The 23,547-nt window shown below is 46.5% G+C and overlaps 2 long non-coding RNA genes across 2 annotated transcripts; both read left to right on the forward strand.

The window, feature by feature from the left end:
* Positions 1–6,698: 6,698 nt before the first annotated feature.
* LOC119400174 (uncharacterized) lies at positions 6,699–9,968 on the forward strand. Its single transcript, XR_007416974.1, has 4 exons — positions 6,699–7,363; positions 7,495–7,551; positions 7,616–7,716; positions 9,890–9,968. It is a non-coding gene; the product is annotated as an uncharacterized LOC119400174 (long non-coding RNA).
* Positions 9,969–14,106: 4,138 nt separating this feature from the next.
* Positions 14,107–16,441, forward strand: LOC125759370 (uncharacterized). Its single transcript, XR_007416975.1, has 4 exons — positions 14,107–14,227; positions 14,999–15,063; positions 15,494–15,575; positions 16,194–16,441. It is a non-coding gene; the product is annotated as an uncharacterized LOC125759370 (long non-coding RNA).
* Positions 16,442–23,547: the final 7,106 nt, after the last annotated feature.

The raw sequence follows: 23,547 nt of genomic DNA on the forward strand, positions 1-23,547 counted from the left end.
ATTCTAAACGTTTGCTGTGTCCGACCCTTCGTGTGGAGTGTCCTTGCATACGGAGGAAACCCGCAACAGGCTTGTTATAGCCTCGAAATTTGATGGGTTAATATTATCGCCAAATTTGTACTCAAATAGAACAGGGTATAATGAATGGATTCTTTAGTATTGATCTATGAATAATATCATTTTGAATGAGTAAGACCATAGAAATAAACGCACAATTTTTTCCTTATAGCTTGGTCTTCACACCACAGATAAGTGGCATATAAATAAACAAATTACTATAAATTCATAGCGCGTGCGTATAGCTTACGTAGAAAAGATAGAATTCTTGCCAGGTACAGAGTAACAGAATATATATATATATAGAGAGAGAGAGAGAGAGAGAGTAAAAGCTCGTTAATTTGAAAAATGAGATGGATAATTCGGACGATCCTCGAAGCGCGCCGAGCGCGACTCGCCGCAAATGTGTGATGCAAGGGAAAGAAAACGGCGTTTGCTCGAGAGCCTAAACGGCCGCCGGCCTTCAGAAAGGCGTGATCGTCATCTGCCATCGCGTTGTTGGTACGTAATAAGGTATGGGTTCAGAGTACCTTTCGGATTGAAACACGAGTCTTGAGCCGCGTTCACATTGTGAACAAAGTCGCGAATGATGAAAATTGAGGCTTTTCCACGGCTGTTACGCTGCATATATATATATATATATATATATATATATATATATATATATATATATATATATATCGTAAAGAAAACGGGAACTTGTTCGATGTATCAGATAATTCGATATACAACTTTTAATGACATTATTGTACTTGCGATGCGAACTTCGGTGCGAAAGTTGGTTTAACGGCACTGCCTAATTATAATGTAAGAAACACAGCAATACGCGGTTTTTTTTTTAATTTGTATTTTTTCGTAGTTTGTAGTTGAGTTTGTCGAGTTATATGCGGAGGCGCGTTATACGCGAGAAAATGCTGTATTGATGTAAATAGCGCCTCAAAATTTGCATACACAGCAGTGTGTACTCGTCGGGTGCCGGAAGCGTCTACTCTGCCTTGGCCCTAATGTCAGATTTTTACTTCAATATCTCTCTCTCAATATCTCGGAGCGTGCTTCTTGGGATGCTGCACACATGCAGCGGCGACTTAAAGCTTCTTTTCATAAAGTTTGACTGTATATATTATCGCCAGCTTTGCGCAGAATAGCATGTTCTTCTGTTTTACGGTACCTATCGCGTTAACAAACGAGCGGAGATGTGAACGGCGTCTTTAAAAAATTCGGACCCTCTGTTCGTCAGTACCACACAGTGACGCATCTGATCCGGTGCGTCGATGCGGTAGCAGCGGCCGACTACAGCGCCACTCGCCACCTCCGCTTGAGCCGAGTTTTCAAACTGAAGAAACGTTGGAACAGACATAGAAGCCAGTGAGTACTTTCTCGCGGCTAGGAACCAGCGGGGGCTACCCGGACTCGGGGGTGGCCGTTCGGCTCGACGAGCTTTAACTGCGGTTCTGCTTAACCGTGGTTTACATGATTAACCGCAGTAAAGGCCAACGCGGCTTGCCGTTGCTACCCGGGCTAAGTTATAGCTCAGTTGATCAAGCTGATGAAATCACGGGCTGATCACGTGGTCAACAATAAGTTTGGACACATGCTCGCTAAGTTTTGTAATACGAAACAGCCTACCACGAAACAGCCCTTCTACAGTGTATTGAATCGTTCCACCTTCGACTACTTTGCGGCTCTATGAGACGTTATACGGCTGGACACGAAAAGCAATTCCCCCCAAGAAGCATGTATACAGCGATACTCTCTCGCTAATCCCGCCGAGGACGGAATAATCTTTGTTGCTACTTGGAAGGGTAGCGCTAGTAGACACGGAAGACGCACTGACACACAGACGGAAGCGCTAGCCGTTGCGCGGCGAACCTAGTTTTCCACGAGTTTTGCTTGACTATTGTTCGCCGATTGGAGTCGCTTTCCATGAAAATCCTCAAACAACACGAAGCTAACTTGCGTTTACGGCTGGTGCGAAACTTGTCCTCCATCTTGTCAGCTTCTCGGTTTGTGAGGGTAACCCTGCTTACCTAGCTGGATTTGCGATAACCCCGGCTAGGAGTGACTAACTGCTGTTACGTCTGCCATGTAGCTATCCCTAACCGTGGTTAGCCGTAACTGTATATTCAGCTATAAGGCTGTTCGTGTGACAGGGGCGTAAGCCGTGCAGTCGTGCACAGAACAGAGACACCCAAAAGGGGCCTCGTGGTCATGAGCCAGCAAGGCGACTAGATTACCTGAGCACGTGCAAAGCACAGGTAAACAACCCTCGAGACCTCGGCCGTCATCACCGCGGTGAAGCGACAAATGTCGCATGCAGCCAGACCGGCTCGAGCTGTTGGTTCCACAAACACAGATGACATGGCGCACTAGGCCAAGTCGTGAAACGCTGATGAGAGCCATCATTAGGCATTTATCGTAAGCTGCCCTCCTAACTCACTAAAAAAATGAGTGAGGGACGGTGCCAGACTTCGAGAAACTTCTCGCCTACGCGGTGCCGTTCCCTGTAGAGAGCATACCAGATCTCCTTCCGTACTTCTGCAAGTACTTCGTGTTGACACGGGCGCTCCCCGCCAAAGACAGCACCGCAGCGTGCCGCCGAAACTTGGTAAGAGCATTCTATGAGAAGAAGCACGCACTGGTTAACCGCCGGTGCAGGCAGTGGATGTAGAAAGCGAACGGTTTTGAAGGGAGCACCAGGATGGCCTAACAAGCTTTAGATATCCCTTGATGTGCCTCCCCCCCCCCTTCCCCCTGGCTACGCCAGTGACTACAATAGACTGAAACCCCGCAGTGCGGATTATTTTTATTCATGACGACCGGGTTAGGGTACGTCCGTGTCTGCACTAATGTAACCGCATGTGGCCTGTTTAATCTAGAATGTACCAGGGGGAATGCCCTGCGCCCTAGGTAATAGTGCTTGGTGATCTCGTTATAAGTTAACAGCTGGTCCCTAAACTCGGGAGCGGGAGATCCGGCCTCCTCAGGGAGTGCACGGCATACTAATCCTCGTGCCTCCCTGTGCGCTACCTCGTTGAGGTTACGCCTGGGGCTTGAGTGGATAATAGTTATATTTATCACGCACTACGTCTTCAACTGCATGTGGCAACTTCTCACACTCATACGATGCGCAGCGGTGGAAGGAGTGGCAAATGCACTTCATCACAGACAAATTAGGAACGTCTTTTCGCAGGTGCGATCATTAGATAGTTCCTTGATCCCATCATAACGTTGGCGTCATCCGCTGCGAACCCTATCATTTTCTCTTTCACCCAACCTAGGATAAAGAAACAAAGCGAAACAAGTATATATTATAACATTACTATTCGACTAGATCTAAATTGTACATAACTAAACATAATGTTAAAATATTCTTTTACGCCATTTCTCTAGAACAGGGGTCGGCAACCTGCGGCCCGTGGGGCATTATTATGCTGCCCCCGGCACGAAGTCAGAGCCCCGTCCCCCCTCTCCTTGTCACTTTATATCTGAAGGCCGACATGGCAGTTTATACCTCAAATGGGGTTACATGGGAAAAAAGAAAAATAAACATGATTTCTATTACAGTTTTGTACATTCTGACAATTTCATCGAATTTTTTCTCTTTACATGCAAAGCACCCACCCCCTTCCTGATTTGCCGTGCGGCCCCGCCGTGTAGGCTTCATGCAGCTGGGCCCTCCGCCTCAAGAGGTTGCCAACCCCTGCCTCTAGAAGTTTAAACTTCCAGATAATTTCTAAGAATTCTGCGACAACGACTAAGCATTCTTTCTGCCCGCTATCTGGGCACGTGTTGCTCCCTGATCAGTCAGCGTGACGTGTAATGAATGTTCGTGCGTGCGTGAATATACGCACATGCACAATTGAAAAATTTCGGGGGGGGGGGGGTTCAACCCCCATCCCTCCCCCAACCCTGGTTACGCCACTGATGGCTTAGTTCTGGTGGATCGTGTCCACGGGCAAAACGACGCGTAAAATTACACCATCTCCCGCTAAAGAGGACCATGAGGCGATGCGAAGCCGGAGCACTTGCACGATCGCGTTCCGTTGGCGTTCGTTGGGCATGCTACCGACCTCGCGTCGTGGAACGCGAAGAGGGATGCTACGCGCGTCGCATCTTCCATCTAGCCTGGCCGTTAATTCTCACAGGGCGAGCGGGGAACGCGGTCGACAGGTGGGCGAGAGGGGGGCAGCGTAGGAGAGTAGGGAGAAGGGGAGGGGACGCGCATGCGCTCGAGCTCATCGCGGCGTTGCGCAGGAGAGAATTTCGGCATGTCTAACCCGCGTTTCAGAGGAAGAGTGGAAAGGGGGAGGGGAGAGGGTATGGGAGAGGGGAGGGAGGGGATGGGAGAGGAAAAGTGGAGAGGGGAGGGAGGGGAGAGGGAAAGTGGAGAGGGACAGTGGAGAGGGGAAGGGGAGAGGGTGAGTGGAGAGGAGGTGTGTGGAGAGGGTATGCGCATGCGCAGTAAGGGTGATCACGCTGCACACCACCACCACCGGATTGAGCTCCGCCTTAAGATAGTTCGCATCTAATATAGTTTTCGGCGACCCTCGCCCTCTCGCCGCAGGTGCCCCTCTCCGTCGCCACCGCCGATACTTCATTCAGAAGTGTCGCGATACTCGGCGGCGGCACTTCCCACCAATCGCGGTGCCCCTTCTGTCTCGTGACGTAGAGATGCGCAGCTGTTATCAGCAGGTGCCTTTGGGACTCGCTATCGGGCAGACGCGTGCCGTTTGCTCGGAGGAAGAAGAGCGAGAACTGAAGGAGCGCCAACGCGCGCAGAAGCGCGATGACGCCGTGAAGCCGCTGTCGCAGTTACTCAGCTTACTCGCTTCCATCTTCACAGTACTTCAAGAGTAACGATTTTTTTTTTTGATGACCTCCTAAAATGAAGTTGCCAAATTCGAAGATCTAGGTTTGGATACCGTGCATGCCTGGAATTTTCGGTATTCAGGCCCGATAATACCTCGGATGTTGGTTGGCCGGCTCGTTTATCGGGTTTAACGTCCCAAAGGACTCAGGCTATGAAAGACGCCCCAGATTAGGGCTCCGGATAAGTTAGATCACCTGGGGTTCTTTAAGGTCCGCTGAAATCGCACAACACCGGCCTATAGCATCTGGCCTCTATGAAAATGACACCGCGGCGTCCGTGATCGAATCCGCGTCTTTCGGATCAGCGCCCGAGCGCGCCGGCTCACGCGTCGGCGGTAGAGTTTTCGAGCCCCAACATTCTTGGTAAGTCGCGGGTTCGAGTCGTTATTCACTAAGTAACACTATACACATGTAATTTCTGTGGAGCCGTGGCCATGGTTGTTTTGTTGTTTTTCTGATGACCGCATACAACTAACCAGACATCGACATTTCCAATTTTCTAACGTTCCAATGTCACAATTTTTGCCATTTTCGAGTTCTTTTCCCAATTACAAGGAGTTACGTGATGGACACAATTTTTGCTTGCACACCCGCGCACTTGGATTTAGGTGCGCGTTAAAAAACCCTAGGTGGCTTAAATCAACCTGGAGTCCCCCGCCATGCCATAAAACGTAAGGATTTTTTTTTTTAGTCTGGTGGGAAGGGTGCAATTGAACGTGCTAATCTGTGGCGCAGCGTTAAGTCTGGTTGATAAGAGGTGCTCCTCGTGTCTGTGATAGAAGAGCGACTGGTGAAAGCGCCTGTCGATGAACTTAGCGGCACGACAGCTACGGCTCGACGTAACCTGCGCCTATCGTTTTCGCAATGCAGCTGTGGCTCATTAGCTTCTGTTCCAGCAGGATGGCGTTTTTCGAAGGATCGTTCCCGATATTCTAGAAAGACAGCGTAATTAATCAGACCATCCCATCGGACATCGCGCCGTTGTAAACCATGCCAGATTCGTATATCTTGCGCCTGCCCGTACCAGTTAAGACCTTCCAGAAGTCTCCTTTAATACAGCGCAAGACTAGAACCTAGAACGATCACCTCGCCCGCATCGTTACGGCCGCTTTGTATCCAACGGCCGTGGTCATGTACAGAAATTACACCCCATTTAAAGCAGCCGTTAAGAGCCATTACATGTGCATGCGAACTGAACCGCTGCCATTTCTTTGTTTCCTTTTTGCCTATGATATCTTTCTGGAACGCTTAATAAAGGTAACGGAGCGTGGTTTCTTATTGAAACGGATTCCAGAAAAAGATGGCGTGGCAAGAGTTGAAGCAGTAAATATGGGGCAGACTTTGCCCCCCCCCCCCCCCAGTCACTGTCGAGGGGGGGGGGGGGGCGTGCGCGCGCCATATGTGCTCACGTTCGTCACATAATTGCAAGTCATGCCGGCGCAATTCAAGAGTGTAAGGTGTACGCGAGAAGGCCGACATCACTTCAGCTCTGCAGTTTAGACGCATCTGGAACCACCGAGCTTCATTATCATGTGCCGCTTGGGCCATCCTTCAATTTTGTTTTTGTACATCTTCGGTTTCTTTCCACCGCAGTATGCGCCGCGCGCAGATCCCGCCGATAACGCGGCGACGAACGATGCCGTGACGTAATGGTGCCACTAGATCTGGCTGCAACAACGCATGCGCGAATATCGGAGCATCGTCGTGGAAAAGGGTTACACGCGGGCCGCTGACTTCCATTTTGCTCTCGCCAGGCGGTCGCGCTGCGCATGTTGCGAAGAGCAGTTTTTCGGCGCCATGAAATGGCTTGCCACGATGTTCAGGCACGGGGCGTGTAGTTGCAGTACGTACGAGTCGCGTTTTAACTTTATTCTGTGTGTGTGTGTGTGAACTTTACCTGGACAATCATGGAGCTGTGTACCAGGAACTGCGTCGCCTGGAATTCATCGAGGACCACTGCGAGCTTCGTCGTCGGCATCAATTGGTAAGCCACAATTGATGGCAGGCCGGCGAGGTGTGGGGCGTTTTCACCGAACGTCACTCGCTATAGTTTCCTAGCTCAACCGAGGTTAAAGGTTGCGTGGAACTTTAGCGAGCGGGTTCCTTGAAAACTGCTGCCACTTCGGGTCCAACTCCCCGTGACACAGGCACGCGTACTACAGCTTTCAGGCTTAGCTTACGGTTAGGTAGGTAGGTAGCTTGTGAGGGGTTGTGTTCACGGGCGGACTCGACACCGGGATGCTCGTGGCGCTCCTGCGGCCGTCATTTCGTGCCAGACTTCTGGTGCGTAATGCGGTTTTCGCGGGCCGCAAAGCGGCGTCCCGGTGTAATTGCCTCGTCGGCTTGTCCCCACACTTCAAGCAACTGGCAACGTTTGAACTTCAAGTCTGCACAACGCAACGCGTCGCGTCGGGGACCTGCTACGGGCGGAGCACAGGTGGGTTAACCCTTTTCTTTGACGTTCACATGTTAGGGCTAGTACTGCCCGTTCTAGCTGGCACTTTTTTTTCCCGGTTTGTGTGTTCCCTTTGCGGTGTTAACCCTTGCCCTCTTTTTTTTCTTTTGTAGCTTCAACTTGGCTGCTAGACCATGGACCAGCCGTGGCTTCGCGCTCAAGCGTTATTCGTGAGACTGCGTTTATTTTTTTACGCGTGCTTTCATCGCCTAACAAGTTTTGCTTTCGTTCCAGGAGCGCTGACGTACTGACACGCCCCGTGCCACACCGGCGTATCTTCCGCACTATATCGCCGACGAGTCTTGATGGCGGACGTGCTCCCGGCATTGGATCGAGTAAGCATGTCTCTCGTATTTCCATGAGCAGTACATTAAGCGCGAAAGGGCCACCTTGCTTTTTCAAGCCTTGTTAATCGCAGCCATCGTTCTCTCAAGGGTTAATACGGTCGTGTCGAAGGGTTTAAGGGTTCCTAAATGTCGACAGCCGCCTTAGTGACTTGGCAGCTTACTGCGTTGATGAGCTAGCATGTGGGCTGTGCGGTTACTGTAGCAGGCCATGGTATTGCGCATGTATTTAGTTGATAGCATTTCTGCATGTGCGTACGTGTGCTTTAAATTTGGGGGCCTTGCTCGCGGTATAGTTTGCAATTTCGGCGCGGTATGATTTGCAGTTTTGGCGCGTCGCGCGCGCGCGATAGTTTGTAAATTTGTTCGTTTCCGTTTTAATTTTTTTTCTTTGTGCTGGTCTTATACCGCCCTTCAAAAATAACTTACCTTTATAAATTTTTACAACCTGTTTACTAACAGACTCACTGAGGAGGCAAGTTGCAAACGCTAATGGTGGCCGTAGTAAATTACGCTCTAATTAGGACTGTTACGCAACATTTACACAAACCAGGGCTTTCTCAATTACGTTAGAATGAGTTTCACCCCCCCCCCCCCCCCCGAACAGTAATGTGTCAGAATCAGGGTCTGAAACGTCATTTCTTCCTCTAAACTTATGAATTTTCAGATGACGTGTTGCCCTGAAAGTTGCTGTTAGTGTAAATGTTGTACAGATATTGCGTAGAAGCCTTGACATTTTGTTTTCTTGCTCGTGGTTCGCTCATGTCTCAATGTATGTACAGTGAGTGTCAAAAGTTTAAGGACCACCAGACATAATTAAAAAGCTGAATATTCCTGCCGCTTAGACCAGGTGCCTTTGAGATTTCCGACCCATTCTGAAACGAGCCGACAAGTACTGTGCAGTTAGCTGAATAGTCAAATTCCTGAGAAATGGCATTCTCGGATCATGTGGTCTTTAATCGAGAATGTAGTGACACCACGAAATGTTAAATTATTTTTAAAATTACAGCAATATTGTTCATTTGCCTCATTCTGTTGTCACTGCCATGCCATTTTGGCCATGGACAAGTTGAAACTTGTATTCTGCTCAACTGTAAATTGTTACTTGAACATATATGCCATTGAGATATGTGCATTCACTATGGTAATTACTTGTAATAAGCCTTACTCAGTGTAAGAAGACAATTTTGCTGCACCATTTGACCTTTTCTTCGATATGCTTTCGAGTTTTGGTAATTAATCCTAATTAGTGTGCAATTAAATATTTAACTACTCAGCAGTCGGTCATCTTTCCTTATTTATATAACTGTAATGTTAAATCTAAATGCATATGCGATTTGTATTGGGTTTTATTCATTTAGAGCAAATTGGGTTTTATTCATTTAGAGCAAACAAAACCTATACTTTTGACATTGGCCTTAGAACGTGGTTCACTGACCAAGCCATCAAAGTAGTGCCTCCACTGAAGTGGTTGGCTGCAGTCATGAGCAGCAAATAAGGAAATTGTAAAGACAGTGATTAGGCAGAAGGTTCAATTCACCCTATGCATGCTGTATCTTGCTCATGTTAAGACTGAGCGTGCAATCACGCACACAAGAGACTTAAGACACCACAAACGCAGTTTCTCATTAGGGAGTATCGTAATCGCCGTTTGTGGCGTCTTGACTGTGTTCACATTTGCAGTCTTTTAACTTGAATATGTACCAACTAGCTCAGCTCTCCGTTACTGTATATTAGTTACTGTATAAGCTACCTTTATGTAGCAGAGTTGCACATCTGTCTTCCAAACGCCGCTAGCAACCATGCATTGCGAAGAAGCTGACGCTCGGGCCAATTTTTGTATTTCTCGACGCCGTCGCTGCAGCGAACTGAATTAACACTAGTCATCGACAGCCAACGTTTATCGCCGGCCTTCGACACGCCAGACATGTTTGTCGGCGACACGGTAGGCATGTCGCCTGCAAAACGGAGCGCGACTTCACCGCATAGCTGTGGTTGCTAGCCGGACCTATGCGCTACTCTGCTACCTAAAGGTAGCATATACAGTAACTCAACTATATCTTGTTCTTTCTTGGCTACTAGTCCCATGAAGTGGCAAAGAACAAGTTGTCCACTTGTGTACGTTGTGCTTCGAGACGTAATAAGTTCATTGACTTCATCCCAGGAGTGCCGACTGTCTTCACACGCCCCCTATGCCACAACGGCAGATCTTCCTGGTGGATATCCTACCGGCACTACCTCAAGTAAGCACTTTCTCATACGTCCACGAGTAGATTAAACAAGAACCATGCTTCTACCTGATTTAATCGCAGCCATTGTTCCCTGAAAAGGTTACTATGGGCATGTCGGAGTGTGCTGGTATACCTGACACCCACCACAGTAACTTAGCGACAACGGTGCTGCGTTGATATAAGCTAAGTTGAGGGCACTACAGTTATGATTTCCAGCAATTGTAGGTGTGTGTATATGTTAAGAAACTCCCGTACATTTAGATACAGGCAGCACATTAAGAAAATCTAGCTCCTTGAAAACATTTAGTAAGTAGTCGGCAAATGCTTGAGTGCACCTAACTGAGCTGTTTGTTAAATCATTAAAACGGGAACAAACAGTATTGGACAAGTGAGTGATAGAACGACAGACAGCGTGCTGGACAGTCTGTTCTCAGTCTAGCATCTAGCCCTTGTTCCAATCTCGGTAAATGCATGCATTTTATCAGCTTAGTCGTGCTCGACTTTGGCCTTAGTGCCTCTTCCTGGTCAGCAGCTAATACACCGACAAATACTGTAGTTCCTAACCAGAAAGGCTTACCTTAGCGTTTTAGAGTACAGCTCTGTTGCCGCGTCGAATGTCGGCGTTCCTAGTCTGTCGGTCATGGCAGATTAGGAATGCAGTGAAATACAAAATCCAACGTGAGGAGGATGGGGAAACTACAGAGGATAGAAAGTGCCGCATGAGACAAGGTGCAGTAGTATTTTCACTTTCCGTCGAGGCCACGGCTCATTGCCACCACTGTCGAGAGGACACGTGCATTAGCGAGTATCTTAATCGTTGGTAATTTTTAACTCTAGATAACTGCCAAACCACTTCTATGTTGAGAGATGCCGCGTCGATGGCTCTACTTACAGGAGTTCGTATTAGTCGAAATTTTTGTTTTCGGCCCTAGACTGACAGCAGTGGTGGGTTTTAGCATTTCTGAAAGTATCGCGACAAGCCTAATTGCTAAACGCTTTTAGCTTATATAATGTCCACTGCACGGCAGAGCCCTCTATGAACAATGTCCAATGCAGTTTCCTGCGCTAGCAGATTCTATTTTATGGTTGCAAATTTCTTAACTTCTTCGCTCCACCTATAACCCATTGCTGCCCTCGGACACACTTCGTCTCTTGTTATTCATCCAGACACTCTATTGACCACCAGTTATCTGTCCTCGTGGCATGACTTGCCCTGATCAGTTTTTCTCTTAATGTTTCCTCCAATATCTACTACCCCTGTTCGTTTAGAGTCTTACTGCTGTCTTCCTCAACTGTAGTTTTTGTTTCAAGGTTCTGTGTGGTCCTTTCAACGAATGTCTTAGTTTCTCTCGCTTTCTGCCCTATGTGTTAGAACTGACCAAGTGCACTGGTTCTACTCTTCCCGCTTTCGTGGCAGTGGTAATATGCCGGTGATGAGTAGAGAATGACTACTGTATGCGCAACAGCCCTTTTTTTAATCTTTGTTATTTTTCTTTTGCATGAGTAGGCTTTCCTGTTAGCGTTTAGTGTCTACATACTCTTCTACTTCTTCTAGGGTACAGCTGTTCAACACGCACTTGTCTCTCACCGTACCACCTAGCATTATCTTTGCTTTCTGCATGTTGAGCTTCAGCCCCGCTTTGACGCTTTTTCGGTTAGTCTTCAGTCATTTCCCCTTGGCTGCCGTCATTCATAAAGTGTACGGTGTCGTCTGCAAACTGTAAAGTGCTAAATATTCTGTTAATCTTTCTTCCTATTTCTTTCCGATATAGTCGCTCATACTTCCAGACATGCAGTGAACAGCCATAGTGATTGTACCTTGAGGTCGAACCTCTTTCTCGATCGTGAATTAGTTGCTTTTCTGGAGTAGCAGGGTAGCTGTGGAATAGCTTGTCCCATGTAACTTGAGCCAAGACTTCAAAAATGAAAGGCTCGTCGGAAGCGTTGAAGCCTTGGAATTTAGTGGGTGTATGTTCTGGTTCATCGTTCATTCGTGCCTCTGTGTAGTCACACTCAACGAGTTGCAACACGGTGACCTTCCTTCAAAGGACCCTAAGCTTCAGTGACAATGGCAGATGTTACATTGGTTTATAAAATACCAGTAATCTGAAGTGTTCCCTTAACTAATTTTTGTTTGCACTGCCGTGTTTTATCGGTGCCACTTTTACCACGGGTTACAAGTTGCAACTCGTATTGGGCTCGACTGTGCCTTGTTACCCGAACACATGAACTGGGAGCTTAACATGGTAATTAACTGAAATAATTGTTTTCTGATGCTAATCAATAAGCTAATGCCATATCAATTCACTTTACTGTATCTTGTGGTTTGTATGTGCACTTGTATGTGCCTTTGGCATTGCCCATGACTGCCAGCGCAAACGGAACACGGACGAGAAAAAGAAACGACGACATAGGCGCTGTGTCGTTGTTTTTCTCGTCGGTGTTCAGTTTGCGCTGACCGTCACGAGTATTTTCCAACTCGCTACCCTTTGGCAATACCATACCAGTTTCTCCCTTGCTTTGACAGTAATCTTTAAAGAATACTAAATTTAGAAAAGGGATACCATCTGCGCATTGTGTGCTTAGAGCCATTATTTTTCATTACTTAGTATGGTTTTGTCTTTTTCATTCTTGCCTGAATCGCTAACATGTCAAAGTTGTAGGCCGGCCCAAACAACCTTGGAATAGAGCACTCATTTTCTGCAGAAATTTTTTATTGTTTTTGACCGAAAAAAAACAAAAGCCCGCGACATATTCAATAGTCGCACACACACATGCCTCTACTCAAGCGCTTCAGAACAAATTTTGATGGATACATGGCTGCATTCGTTCATCACCGCATTCTTTTACCATGCTAGATGGTTCGATACCGGTCTTCACGACCTAGCTGGTGCAGAGGTTATGTCGGTATCTGCTGATTCAGTCTCATCTGGCACTTAGCATGGCTTCAACTTTTCACATGTTTTTGTAGACAAAATAAGGTTTGCACAAATTGAGTTGGGTCGCAACCTCTCTCCCCACTCGCAACTGACAACACGCTTATCAATGCGTGAGCAGCAGTTTCTGATCTGCTATCATTGTAGATCGTGAAGCCATATACGGTGTGGCGATAAACAAATTCAGCAGTGTATCTGTCCGTTTTCGCATGGAAGTACTTCAGTAGCGGTGCGCAAGCATACGCCTATTTAAGATTTCGCATACTTCAAGGAATTCTTCCTCTGAAAAACCAGTCTAACTTCAGCGTAAAATGAGTGCTTGATTCTGAAGTTATTCAGAGGTGGCCAATTTTAAAATCTACCAGTTGCATGATAGCTAGCATTGAAAGCATCGTAGATGTACATAAACTACCGCTAATGTGCAGCTGTTACAATTTTTCTAGGCTTGTTTTAACTAAAACACGCTGAATAAAGCAAGTCAGTGCAAACACACGTCTTTGATTAATTGCGGTTCACTCATTACCAACCATCCTAACAAGGTAGGAAATATTGCAGCGCATATTTAGATTATCAATTAGTCTGATTTCTAGTTCACATTTAATGTGAATTTTTTCAGTTACTGTATCATTAAGTTTTATTCTGTGCTCTTGTAATAGAACAGACTTGACATGGCAATGGAAACTCTGCATACAAACTAACCGTGCATTCACCTATTTTTGGGGTTTGGTTCACTGATGGTAATTCCGTACAACAAAGTAGTACGTTTATTAAAATTAGTGAACCAATTGCCAATTAAATAATAAACTCTTGTCACCAATATCTATACTTTCAATGAGCTTTACTGAGTAAGAGTACAGTTGGTAGTAATGACTGACTTTATCTGGTAGGGAATTTCACTACCAATATTTTCACTACGTTCCTTAAAGACGTTAATGCTTTTTGCGACGTGTAACAGTCTATTATAGCGGGAAGTTGAGCCTTTTCATAAGAATTCTTCCTGAAAAATGAGTCTTCAAAACGTACACACAAGAAAAGGCAACTCAAACTGCACGTGTTCTCTTCTCCGGTCAAGTGTTTGCCCGCCCACTCTTTCAAGATTAGCCGGTTAGTATTTACCCTCCCAAACTTTTTTTTTAGAGGGCAGCGAGTGGAGCTCCCGCTGCATCATCAGTAACCAGTGCCTCTGTAATGTCATTGCAGCTCTACACTCATGCCTCCGGGTCTAGCAACTGCAGACGACGCCATCGTCAGTTTCAGCGCCAGCAACACATCGGGGATCGCCACAAGGATCGTCGTTACTGCTAGCTTCAACATCGGCATCAAACAAAATGGAAGGTGAGCCTGCTAACCAGGCTGGCAAGGGTCACTGTCTTCTCCCACGACGGAAGTGCGCGTAATAGCTTCAGGTTTAGCGAACACTAGGCAGGCAGGCAGGTAGCTGCTAGGGGTTTCCGTCGTGGGGGCAAGACCCATCCGGAATGTGGTTTTCACGGATGCAATGTGGCACCCGGAGTTATCGTGTCAGCCTATTACGTTTCAGAACCAGCGTTGACTCCAATCGGCATGTCGTCATCATCGACCAGGTTGGTTTCTTTTTTCTTTTACTATTTTGCAGATTCCTGCATTCGTCCTCGTCTGTCGTTTCTTCTTGTCAGCATTAATTTCTGTGCTAAATGTAATCATCACTAGATCCTAAAATCTAGTAATCTAGTTAAATCTTTAAGTGAACGTGAAAGAACCCCAAGTGGTTGAAATTTCTGGTGGCCTACACTAGTCTCTCATACTCGTATCATTTTGGGACTTAAATACCCAGGAATTAATTACCTAATTAAATTTAATTGTCTTCCTTTTTCTTCTTGCACTACAATTGCAAATGTCCTATTCCCTGCTGCTGCCAACTTGTAAAAGGTGCGAGACCTTCATCAAGCACTCCTTGCTTTTAGTCTCGTGCCTTCCATCAACTCTTGTATTGGTGGGAAATGGATAATAATAATGATAAAATGACTGCTGTCAGTCGATTACTGTCGGTTTTATTACAGTCCGCGTCTTTCCAGTTTGTGTGTCATTGCGATGTTAACTTTTTCTCTTGTTTCTTCTCTCGCCGAGACACACATGGTTGCTACCTTGGTCAGTCTCTCACCTGATCCAAGATCTCTGGAGCACTGCTCATGGTGAGTGCCTATCATTCTTTAAGCAGTACAGGTTTTTGGGTTAGTTGGTTGTTTGCTATAAATAACTCCTTAGTGCTGGAAAGACAGGACGTTAAAGACTGCAGGACACGTGCATGTCCTGTTGTCTTTCACGTCCAGTCTAACGCCAAGGCACGATTTCTATCATGCCTTCTGTGTGCACTTTGGTCTTCTAACGAGTAGCCCCTCTGTTTCAGGTCGCATGATCCGGTGTTCATAGTCTCATCCGCTTGAGCGAATGAGGCAAATGAACACGGCCTTCCGCAACTGTCATGCGTAATTGCGCAGTCGTCCTGCACTATTACGCATGATGTCTTGCCCAACAATGCTCTACACCGGTCCGCGTAAGTTTAAGCAATTCTCTTGCCTCGCGAACTGTCGGGAGTAACGAGCTATTCCCCTGTCATTTCAGCTTGTCAACTTTCGCTTCTGGCAAAAGTTGATTCGGCGTTCTTCCCCGGCTGGAGCGTGCAGTTTGCTGTGCGGTACATCTCGTAAGTATGTTGTATACTTCGGGCAATGCATGTACGCAATGTATTTCACGACTGGTGCCAGCCATGGTGGCTTAGCAGCTAAGGCATTTTGATGTAGGTGAAACGCATCAACACCAGTGTACAATACTCGCAGATTGAAGCCCGCCTTTTTTTTTCAGTATAAAGGCTCTCTGTTCAGACATGACACTAACCAATGGCTGAGTAGGAACCTACCTAGCAGGGCCCTTCCTGCCTAGCGTCTCAGGAGTTGTTTACTACTACTAGTATAACTACGTCTATGAACAATCGGTCTGCTAAAGCTAAGCGAATGTGGCCACTATAGCAATTCTGGCTCTAAAGCAAAGGTTGGCTCTCGTGTCAGTGTTCCAAGTGGCAATTGTACTGCTATATATGACGTGAACTGTACACCGTGGAATTGAAAATACTAGCATTGCTTAACCATTTTTTTTTTCAATCCGTGAGTACTGTACCTAGATTTTGATGCATGTTAACAGGGCTCTGGGTGGTTGAAAGTAATAAAGTTCTCTGCCATATACGGTGTGCCTTGTAATCGTATCATTGTTATGGCATGTAAGACTTCCGAATTTGATGCAACCAGTGATGCGTGTGTCGTTGCAGCTCTGCAAACTATTGGTGTCACCAGGCCCACGTGCTGCTAACAAGAGGCCATGGACAAGGATAGAGCTGCTTCCCTGGCAATTAACAGAACACTGACGCAGTCATCTTTATCAGCGGCAGCGGCTTCATCAGCGGTATCGAACTGGCGAGGGTGTGGTGAGCGAGTAACAGGGCTGGCAAAGGTGGCATGCTTTCAACAACCATTGTCACTTGCCAGTTCTCTTGCGCCATCGAATCTTGAGGTTAATGGTGCACGTAGCTGCACGTAATGGTGCATGTGATGGAGCACGTGCACGTTAATGGTAACCACGTAGCTAAACTTCGGCACAGTTGTTGCCGCGACGGCTCTTCTCCGCGATGAAACCGAAAGGGGACCAGCTGGTGTGGCGGTGCATATAGCTTCGGGCTTTGTGAACCTGAAGTCGTATGAGTCTTTAATGGCAGGTCGTGGCCGCAGCGAAAGGACAAGCAACACAACACTCACAAACACGATAGTTTGACCCTAGGCAGATCGCGTACAGGACGTCCTGGGCAGGCTAGCGCCGGACTGTAAAGGCCAACATAGGTGGGTATTACCTTGCCGGTGCTTGTCATTCGGTGGGTAGTACTCTGCCGGTGCCAGTCTTCCCAAACGTCCACCCAGTAAGTCCTGCTGCGGCCACTGTCACCGCACGAGTCGTGTGGCAAGGGGGAACGTTTAGCGGACACTAGGCAGGTTGTAGCTAACACTAGGCAGGTTGTAGCTAACACTAGGCAGGTTGTAGCTTTTGGAAGTCCCCTTGCGTTTTCATCTGGAGGAGGGCCCACTTCTGACTCCGTTGCGCTCCCGGCCAACGTTTTGTGCCGGTTAATTCTGGTACAAAACGTGGCTTCCGCGGATGCAAGACGGCGTTAGTTTGCTCGACTGCTTAATTGTTGTCGCCTTAACTAAATGCCATAGACTTGTATCAGCAGCCCCAGTGAGTAGTGTCCATGCTGCGATGGATGTGCAGGCGAGTTTTTCGTATTCTATAACTCTCAGGCCTACGCTTGTTAATAGTCCCTGTTAGTATATTGCAGTCCCTGTCCTTCTACGGTTCGTGTGTTCCATTTCTACGGTCACACTTGCCCTCCGGTTTGTCTTCAAGCCTGGTCTTCAATGATCCTGACCTTGGAGAAGATAGTGCATGGATCACCCGTGGGCCTCGCAGTTGGAATTGGTACGTGCTGTGCATCGATCATGTTTCTTACACTTACTTCAAGAGTTCTCCCCAACTGTCGTTTCAGTTCCCGGTGGCCATATTAGTATGCTGAACGCAAGGTGGCTGCCATGTTCCTGCGTGGGTTCCTGCGTGAGCCCCAGAGCCAGTGTTCGAGTGCTGTCTCGAGTGCCATCAGGACACAGCTCAAATCTTGTTCAGGCAAGACGTCTGGCCTTCAGTGGCTGCTTTGTAGCCTCTCGAATGTATGCTGTAAACCCGTGAGAGTGGAAGTACAATCGTGAGCAGTACGAGCGGGAACACGCAAGCGCATGGCAATCCTCAAACCCAACGCGGGGAGATTTGCGGCGGTCACTGTCGGAAACATACTGGAAAGGGTGCTGCAGTTCCGCTAAATGTTGGCACACCCACCTCACTATTGCTGATAAAAAAAAAAAAAAAACTGCAGCTGATTGCATATCGCGGGCCACTCGAGAGTATAAGACGAGTATGACAAGCAGAGCGCGGCAGTGTGCAGTCTGTACATATCGTGGTTTTGGGACGTTAAACCCCAGCAATTACTATTGTAGTGTACATATCTATAGCTCCGTGCAAAATAGTTTTTCCATTCGCTTGTGTGCGTGTGACACAAAAAATCGGGGTACAGCAAAATAGTATAAGAAGCGGTACTTTGCTGTGCATGAGTGCTACAATAGGTGCTGCGATATCAAGCTCTTGTCACATTTCATGCATCGTAAAACTGAATGTGTGGTGGGAATGAGTTCATGAGAAAGTCACCCTCTCCACTTCATTTTTCAGTGCTACACGAATGTCTGTCAAATTGGGGTTTGATGCTATTCGCCGCACGCTCATGTTCTGTCGTAGTGCTCGTTGTAGTATATTGCGCATATCCAGGACTACAAACTGCCTTGTATGACATTACAGGTCCTCGACCTGTGCAACCTACTACTGTCTTCATAGTTTGCACCAGGAGAGCCGACATCTGCCCACCCCCATTGCATTTCCCTGCTGACGCTGAACAGGTCTTCCTGGTTTGCATCCTCTCAACCAACACAGCCTCGCGTGAGAATCTCTTGTACTTCGAGCAAAACGGTGAATGATAATGGGAATATGCTTTAGCAGAGTCTACTGCTTGGTGAACTGGTGCATAGCTTAACAAGATTTGTGGCGCAAACTGAGAACAAGGAAATAGAAGACGGGACGCCAGCATCCTCTCCAGTCTTCTCTCTCGTTCCTCGTTCTCAGTTTGCACTACAAACCTTTCGTTAAAGGGGCCATGACACCGAATTTTCGATCATAATTTGTGCCTTGTGGGTTAATCCCCGTACGTCCACAAACAAGCTGGCGAAATTGCAGTGCATTTGGTCGAGCACCTACTTTAGCTGAATATCTTTATAAACACGAGTGTACCGAGGGTCGGGCAACACTGGCGCACTTGTGAACTGTGACGTAACAAGCTTCCTGCTTTGCGAGCGCAGACATTCCGGCCAATTGCGGCGAAACGTTTTTTGTTTCGTAGCCAGCTGCGCATGCTGTCAAGCTGTTTCAGCTTTCTTCAGCTTCGCATTGAAACTAAACAAGTTCGCAGCTGCTGAAACTTTGCTAGAAGGTGAAGACTTCACTCCATGCAGCACATGACGGCGCACACGCCATGGCAAAATGGCAGTTGCCGGTTGTCGTACAGGTTTATAACCGGCGACTTCAGGGCTTATTTTGCACTGAAACGTTGTTTTGCAATCCAATTTTTATATATGTACAGGCACAATAGACCCTCTATTTTATCTTTTGCTGAAAACCACAAATTGTCTGACCATGTCATGACCCCTTTCAGATAATGGGACTCTGGTTTTAAAAATTCGTACAATCTCAGACTTGCTTCAGCACAGCTGTGTGAAAGCTGTGCTGAAACATTCTGGCTTTTCATGGCACTTGCATGCGCCCTCTGGCTTGGCAGCTACGGCGTTGCGTCGATTAGCACTAGGATGAAGGCTGCAGTGGATGCATTTAGCTGGGAGCAAAATGAAGACACCTGTATAGATCTAAATTTAGGTGCACATTGGGAACTTCATGAAAGAAAGAGCCCCAAGTCCGACATGCACGTAATCTTGCCGCAGTTGTGGAAAATAGAATCTTATATTTTAATTACTTCTACTTGGTAACTATGAGACGTTATCAATGCAGCTTTGCAAAGGGCCGGTGACATCTGGAACATAGACTGCAAAGCCAGGGACCACTGACAAGGTGGTGAGCAATTCGTCTAGGACCACTGAAATAGCCATCATTGCTGCGAGCTTCGCTAGTGGCACCAGCTTGACAGGTGAGCCCATGACACGCTGGTGAGGGTGGAGCATGTTCAGTATATTCCCACTCGCCGTAGTTTCTTAGTACCTCCAAACTCCAAGGTTTTACGGTAACTTAACGTGTTATCCACTGCGTATAGCTTCCCCTTGCTCAAAGAGCTCCCACTTATGCTCAGGCTACTTGTGTGAAGTGCACCATTACATTATCTCTTTGCGAGATGCATTATTGACTGTCTGTAAATGCGTGAAATTTATGCAATGTGATGCCAAGGTTCTGCAGACCAAACTTAAAGCAAGTGGAAATGATGGCATACTGTATTTTACAGCACTTAATTGCAATTACAATGTAAATAATTATGTAAGTATTGTACATTCAGTAATGCTATACTAGTTATTCATAGACTGAATTCAATGATCCACTCAAATTACATGCTATAGTTATCTGCTGGCAGTGAGCCATTTCCAAAAAATGTAAAATCTTAATTCCTGCCGAAATGCCCCACGTCTAACGTCTCGTTAAACGCTGTACTGCCTTCATCAAAGCATTCGTGTAGCAAAATATTCCAACCATAAGTGATATAAACGCACTTTCAGGCAACAATTCTTTACTACCAGCTCGGTGCTGGCGGTAGTTTCCTTGCCAATAGTGCACAGAAAAGTAGTCTCCAAATAAAGACCCTATGTTGCAAAAAGTTAAAGGCAAGTGCGAATATTTGAGCACTTTGAATATTCAAACAAATATTACAGTACTCAAATTTGCTTTGACATGAATTTAAATTATTCGAAATTTAGAAGTATTCGAAATAAATTAATAGCATGTAACCTCCCTGTAAAGGTTGTTTCACTGCGGTAAGTAATTCTATGCCGTGAAAACACCTGTCCAGGAAAACTCCGCACTGCTGCAAAGCCCATTTCAAGGTTAAATGAATGTATTGCCGTCACATTAACATTTTTTAAGTGTAAGAGCATGTTATATGGGCTTATACGATCTACGTATAGTAAGTTTTCAAACCTATTTTACCAGTTATCACTTGCATCCTACTGAAATTCAATTCCACTTCATTTGAAGCCAAGGGAATTGACATTCGCACGTCTTGTTCAGATTTTAAAAAATATTGTTCAGGTTGGTTCGGTCATGACAGATGTGCTCATTTTTCTTTATAATACGCGATGCGTACTATTCGATTCGAAGGTTACTATTTGCCCATCCCTAGTTATGTGCACTCTAGCCACCTCGAGTACGTTGTGTATATCGGTAAAACAGGTGCATCACGTCGTGCCACGATTAAAACGTGGCTGGCTTTTCCTTGCAGCTTACCGTGCAGATCTGCATCTGGTGCACGCACTGGATGATCCCACATGTCCTTCGTGTATTTCATCCAGTTCTTGCTCCACCAACGATGACGTCCACGGTTTGACCGTCCCTCAGCCGACAGCAGTTTCTTCTTCCTGATGGTGCCCACTGCGTTCTCTTAATGGACCTTTGCTCGGCGATCCTGCAGTCACTTGCGTAAGTACATCTACATTGACTAACAGGAATAGAGATGCAAGGGAAGAAGGCTATAAAACAAGAACACTCTGAAATCGGTTTATTGGTGAACAGTATATGCACATATACACACACAACCAGGCTAACTCCAGAGCGTGTGCAAGATATTACAAAATTTCACAGAACAGTGACTAAAAAAGTGCACAGAAAAATAAGATCTACAACGTGCCGCAGAAAGTACAAAGCGATGAAGTAGCATTCAAAAAGTGTTTTGTCAGTTAGTACTAGTTATCTGCACACCTCTTCATGCTTCGGGTATTTCTCGTATCAGTTTATTTCTGTGACAAACAAGATCTGCGTTTGTCAAAGAGCACACACCATTAAACTGAGTTGAGTCTTAAACTGAAGCAAATTAAAGCGGAAGAAACATCACCGTTGGTGGGATTTGACACTACAGCCTATAAATGTCTCATTCGATGCCCTACCAATTGTGGCAAAAAAATTCCCGTTCTTTCGTCAATTCCAAGGCGAAGCAGAAATTCGGCTTTGTCTCAAATTCGTGTCCCCCATAAACTTGCATTGTGTGTTTCCCTTGTGTATCTGCACGACATCTAAACGTTAAATATGGTGTCCTTACAGCTTTTAGACCCTCAATCCCATTCAGCGGACACTATGTACAAACCCGCATCACCTTCCATGTCCATCCAGTGCCTCCAGGGATGCTCTTGCTTGCCTTCTGCGGAGTGTACCGTGCCTGGAAGCCCATCGCTGCAGCCTGCCCCTCTCTATCTTCACTCTGTGTAAGGACTTTGTTTCGTGTTGCCGTTCATCATCGCTCCGCTGTGACCACTAGTGCATGAAAAGTGGGCGGTGAACTGCTGCTCACCCTGCCCCAGCGAGACTTACGCCCGCAATCTCTGGATCCGCCTAGGGCTACCAGCTCTTCCTAAAATTCTGTGCAGTGCATTTGTCCCAGTGATTTATACCCTAGCAATGCACTGAGCTGTTGGCAGAATAAGCCAATGGTTTTCAGAATCTATCAATATAAAAATAATAGTATGCTGTGCTATAAGGTGCATCTCATGATTTTAGCGACAATGTCAAATATATTGGACAAATGTTGTCGATGAAATTACACCAGCGTAACGTTTGGTGCAACATTTCACCCTTATGCTAATGTTTCACCACCATATACAATCGCAGTGCGATTGATCGACTAATGTACATGTTTTTGTTGGCCATGATAGAGGCATCCACTCACATTGTGCAATGTAGTGGCATATTGACCCTTTTACATTAAACTGCATGGAAAGCTTGGCAACTTTATACGGATTCGTCTATCACTCTCACGGCAGGGAGGCTCCTTCTGTGTGTGCATGTGTTTGCACACGTTTGTTGCGCATTTTGGGCGACACGCTGTTCTGTTAGCCATTCACAACTTGACTCGGTGGCTCCTTCGGTTCGGTTTTGAGGTTATTTGTACGGATGCAGTCGGCATTTGTCCAATTAAGCGGTCCAGCTGAAGCATTGCCAATCGTTACGTGGGGGTGATTGAGTCTTCACTTTGGAATCTGTTCGCTTCGGGCGTCCCGGTTGGAGGGCGTCCAGAGCATTCGTATAGGTCCAATGCTAACACTTGAACATTTTCCTGCTTATCGTCCACGACTTCATCTAGGTACCTGTTACATCCTTCGGTTTGTCTCCGCTGGTATATGCTTCCCAACTCTGCAGTCGTCCTTGCATGCTTCAATCTTGCTTCACCTGTAACATGTAAAAGCATCAATATGCCAAAAAGCGCACGATGTGACTGGAGGGGTATGTGGGGGCGGGCCATAATTATGGCAAACAAAAACTTACAGCCTGATGAGTCTGTTTCGACGTGTATGGCGTGCGTAATGCTTACCTTTTTTTGTCTGGCAGTGTTCTTCTATATGCTTTTGTAGGAAACTGATACAGGCGACGATAAGTAACGTGTGGCAGCAAAACGGTGCACTGTACTTTTTGAGTGAAGAATGTTTGTTTCTCAGTGAAGTTCTAGGATGTTGATTGTTAATCAGAGAATCATATGTACGTGCTGTTTAGCACCCTTTGAATGTTCTTGAAGTTGTTTTTTGCCAGATTGGTTTCCTCTAAGCTTTAAGTGTGCACAATGTGTTTATGTAATAAACAGATTTAAGAAAACAATGTATTCACTGCATTTATGTTGATCGCTATAGTCGGGTACAGCTGTAGCCGGGTACGACTGGAGTGGCCCTGCCCAGATGACCGAAGCGCGGCAGCCGGTCGCTTCAGTGACTAAGGACATAGTCCTGCTCATGCACTCAGCAATGTTTTCCAAAGGCGGAGTCTCGTAGTCTGGCTCTTGA

Source organism: Rhipicephalus sanguineus, chromosome 7, assembly GCF_013339695.2.
Source record: "Rhipicephalus sanguineus isolate Rsan-2018 chromosome 7, BIME_Rsan_1.4, whole genome shotgun sequence".
Classification (NCBI taxonomy): Eukaryota; Metazoa; Arthropoda; class Arachnida; order Ixodida; family Ixodidae; genus Rhipicephalus; species Rhipicephalus sanguineus.